The 4637-nt window shown below is 44.3% G+C and overlaps 1 protein-coding gene across 2 annotated transcripts in view; it reads right to left on the reverse strand.

Moving 5' to 3' along the window:
* BCAR3 (BCAR3, NSP family adaptor protein) overlaps positions 1 to 4637 on the reverse strand; it is a 203505-nt gene that overhangs the window by 188471 nt on the left and 10397 nt on the right. The gene's annotated exons all lie outside the window — the stretch shown is intronic.

Consider the following 4637-nt stretch of genomic DNA (forward strand, 5'->3'; position numbering starts at 1 on the left):
AAGGCACGTGCCCTTCAGAGGTAACTCCTGCTCCCCTGGGGCATTCCTTCACTGACCTCCCAACCTCTTGGACATAGAATCCCCTAACATTGCTACTCCCACCACCCAGCCTTCCTGCTGGTATGAAGTGCAGCCCACAGACTGCTCATGCTGGGAACTCAGCTGAAAGCCCTCCTATCCACTATCTTTAAGTGCTATGGGTCGGTTCCAGGGAACAGGCTTTGAAATGGAGATTTACATGCAAGTGGTTTACTGGGGAGTGCTCTTGGGAACTACACTTGTAAGGCAGTGAGAGATGAAGGCTTGGACTCACGGCTGAGAAATGTAGAGTTGTGACAGAGGCCTTGGCTGGTCCCATGGGGAGCCCTGAAACTGAGTTGGCACTTCAGAGAGATCCTGAATGGAAGCAAAGGGCCGAGAGCTTGGTACCTCTGCATTGTCCAGTCATTGGATGCAGTTGTCCCTGGGGTGGGGGCATAACCTTTGGCTGAGGGCAATCCCTAGGGAGGGACCCAGCTGCCTCCCATCAGCCGACGACATTTTTGGCAGCCAGGAGAATGAATGTCTCTGTTCTGAAGGGAGAACTGGGCAGCACATGTCTGCCAGAGACTAGAAAAAGAGGAGGATGAAGCTGTGGCTTCCAGTTCTTACTGCTCCAGATAACCCCTTAGTCTGTCCTGTTAGGAGACAGGGCCAGGGGAGGAGAGAAGGAGAGTTACCAGGGAACTCCACCAGTGATTGGAAAAGAACGAGCATGAGCATGAGCATGAGCATGGCCTGCAGAAAACAAACTGATGGCCATCTTGGGGATGGAGTCCAAATTTAAGTTTAAATGGAGAGCCCAACATGGCCAAATAATTTGTCTGGGAGAAAAACATAACTGGGAGCTAGTTCTAGGATAGTCTAAACCTATGCTAGCTACTTCACTAGATTCTCAAAGGTTATTGTAACCCTACTCTGCTTTGAGCTTCCTGGTGTATGTCATTTTTCAAGCATGGGGATCCCAGGAGGAGAATATCTGAGAAGTGTTCTGAGAAATGCTGACCAAAGCTAGGAGCAATGTCCGCTTATCTTTTTACCTTATGTGTGTTCATCTTTTCTCTACGAACGACTTGGGTCTCTGAGTCATTGAATCAGGTTCAATTTGGTTCTCTGCTCTCTGCTCACCCTCTTGGCATCATTGCCACATCTTTATTTTTCCATTATTTGGAAATTGGGGCAGTGGGTGGTGGCCAAGGAGAGGCTGTGTGAGGGAAAAATGAGAAAAGAAGTCCTGTTCTCCACCACTGCCAACACTTTTGCAGGCCGAATGAGAGAGAGATTGGTCGGTTCAGTTGTAGAATGTTCTGGGCCTACCTGTCCCAGCCAAGAGTACTCATCAATATATATGCTACACAGTCCACTATCACTCTCCCCTTCGTAGCGATGCAGAATTAGAGATAACACCAGCTTGTCATTATCCCCCAAAATAACCTCACAGAGTATAGGCTGATGCAACCCATGGCCTGTGACACAGCCAGCAACAGCACTTGAAGTGTGGCAAGGGTGAAATATTGCCCCGCAGTCAGTTGAAAATGGCTTTTGCCACCAACAAAGAACCATTATAACAACAGGAAGGCACTAAAAGCCAGGAACAATGTAGGCAGGAATGTCTCTCTCTCCCCCCACTTTATGAAAAAGAAAGAGAGATTTTAACCCTTCAGTGTTTGGCTAATATCCTCGGCAACGCTGGCCAGAGGTGATTGCAGCTCCATCCCCATCTGGGCACCCGGGAGGGCTGGAGCAGCTTTGGGCTGGAAGGCAGCCTGCTGGGTCAGGTCAGGGATGGCGCCTGACTGTGTCACCAAGTAACCTCTGTAGGTGCTAGAAAAGTAGCATGCGGAGCCCTGAGTGGCACAGGAGCTTTATGGGTAATTTTTGCTTGTTTAAGCCGACTGCTTTCTCTTCACTTTTCATTCCAGCTCTGTCCATTAAAAATTTAAATAATCAAATAACAAATGTTTATTGAAAACCCACTAAGCCCAACACTCTGAAAAACCATTGTTCTCTTCCTACACAGCTTCCACTACTCAGAAGGTGTTCCTCCTTCTTCTCTGCAGAGATATACCTTGAAGACCCAGCCTGAGGTTCACTTCTTTCTTGAAGCCTTTCCTGGTCACTTCTGCCTGCTGCAGTCTTCCCTTCATCTCTCCTTACCTCCCGCATCACATTCCTAGCCCCCTCCATTCCTCCTCAAGATCTCTCAGTTCTATTCCCCTCTCTCAATCCTACAGCAGGCTCCCACCACCCCTAGTCTAATTACTGCTTCATTCCTGCTCTTTCTGCCTTTTGTTTTGCCCTCTTTAGTCTGTTCTCCATGCTGCAGTGTTCATTCTAAAAGACAAATATGATCATGTCATTTAACTGTCCAAATGTTTTTATTATAGCTAATACTTACTGAATGTTTACTGCATGCCAGGCTCTATTCTAAGTGCTCTGCATGTAAAATTCATTTAAATCTCACAATAACCCTATGAAATGGTTATTTCTCTCATTTCACAGATGAGGAAACCAAGGCCCAGAGAGGTTAAGTAAACTGTCCAAGGTCACACAGCCAATAAGTGTCAGAGCCAGCATTTGAACCCAGGCAAACAGGCTTCAAATACCACCCTCTCAAGCAATGCACTATAATTATACTACTTCTCAATAGCTCTCCGTAGCTCTTAGGATAAAGTCAAAACTCCTTAACACTCAAGGTCTCTCATTCTAGACTCATCCTTATTCACTTTGCCAACATAACTGTGATTTCATTCTTTTTTACTGCTGAGTAATATTCCATTGTGCATATATACCACATCTTTACCTATTTATCATCTATCGATGGGTACCTCAGTTACTCACATATCTTAGCTATTATAAATAATGCTACAGTGAACACAGGGGTGCATATAACTTTCCAAGATAGTGTTTCTGTTTTCTTTGGCTTCATACCCAGAAATGGAATTACTGGGTCACACAGCAGTTTTATTTTTAATTTTTTGAGGAATCTTCATACTGTTTTCCACAGTGGCTGCGCCAATTTACAATGTCACCAACAGTGCACAAGGGTTCCCTTTTTTCCATACCCTTGTCAGCACTTGTTTGTCAATTTATTGAGATTAGCTGTTCTGACAAGTGTGAGGTGATATCTCATTGTGGTTTTGATTTGTATTTCCCTGATGATTAGTGACCTTGAACATCTTCTCATATGTCTGTTGGCCATCTGTATTTTTATTTTTTGAGATATGTCTGTTTAGGTCCTCTACTCATGTTCTAACCAGATTATTTGGTTTTTCGGTGTTAAGTGGTATGAATTCTTTATATATCTCTGATATTGACCCTTTATTGGACACGTTATTTGTAAGTATCTTCCCCTATTCAATAGGTTATTTTTTTGTTTTGTTGATGGTTTCCTTGGCTATGCAAAACCTTTTTAGTTTGATATAGTCCTATTTGTTTATTTTTGTTTTTTGAGAATTTTTATAAGAGTGTTTTAGCCAAACTGATGACACATGTGCTGGAGAGCAAGATCTCAAATGCTCCTTGTTTATTTTTATTTTTGTTTCCCTTGCCCAAGGAGACATATCCAAAAAGATATTGCTAAGACCACCCAGTCGGCATCTTTAAATGCAGTGCCAGGTCACAGAGATATGTGGGGCAGCAGGCCAGACACAGAGAAACCTCTGGGGAGGTTCTGGCTTTATAGTTGAGCCATCAAACAGCACTGGTGACCCCTCCAGACCTATCCAGAACCACATGAGTCAGTGAATTAAAAGTACTTCAGAGAAGTGAAGATTTGGAGCAAATGTATTCGGTAGCACTAAGAGCATGGTGTGTGTTTGTGCATGCGTGCATGCGTGCGTGCGTGTGTGTGTGTGTGTGTGTGTGTGTGTGTAGGGTGGTGACTGCCCTGGGCAGTCTCAGAGATGGTGCTGATAATGACCAAGCTGCCAGCTGCCTTTCTACCCATGCTAAGAGGCGAGAAAGCCCAGGAAGTAGGCAGCAGGACTCTCTAAATGTTCATCCACTCAGATGAATTTTCTTTCTGACTAGGAATGTCAGTCACTCCTGCTACCTGGTCCACTGACCTCAGTCCAGAGAAAGTCCTGGCTTCGGGGCATACCCAGCCTGAGGCTGAGCATGCGTGCCTGACTACACTTTATTCCTGACTCCTTCTTAGAGTCTTCTTCAGACTATTTAGAAAACCACAGGGTCTCCTCTATTTTGATGGTATCAACTGTAACCTTGTCTTGGTAAATCGATTGTGCTGGATCTTTTAAAGTACATCTGTTGAAGGTTTCCAGGGAATTTTTCTAGAGCTTATCTGATTAACTGGGGCCAATTTGCTAAGCTCCCGAGTAATGGAATCTGCTTTAAGCTTCGAGACATCGAAACAAAGACACTTAGACAAAGATGGCTGAGATTAAAATTTATAGTGCAACAAAGGCTATATTATAGACAGAGAAAGAAAAGGACCTTGGGATAGAATTTATATAGGCACAAGGTGGGGGAGCAGCAGGTACCTTAATCCTAAAAGGCAAATATGTGACAGAGTGAAGGAGGCCTCCTTTTATATTTAATGAGCCTGCATGTAGTCATTGTTTCTAAAGCAATTGACT

The sequence above is a fragment of the Pteropus vampyrus genome, unplaced genomic scaffold (assembly GCF_000151845.1).
Source record: "Pteropus vampyrus isolate Shadow unplaced genomic scaffold, Pvam_2.0 Scaffold22, whole genome shotgun sequence".
Lineage (NCBI taxonomy): Eukaryota > Metazoa > Chordata > Mammalia > Chiroptera > Pteropodidae > Pteropus > Pteropus vampyrus.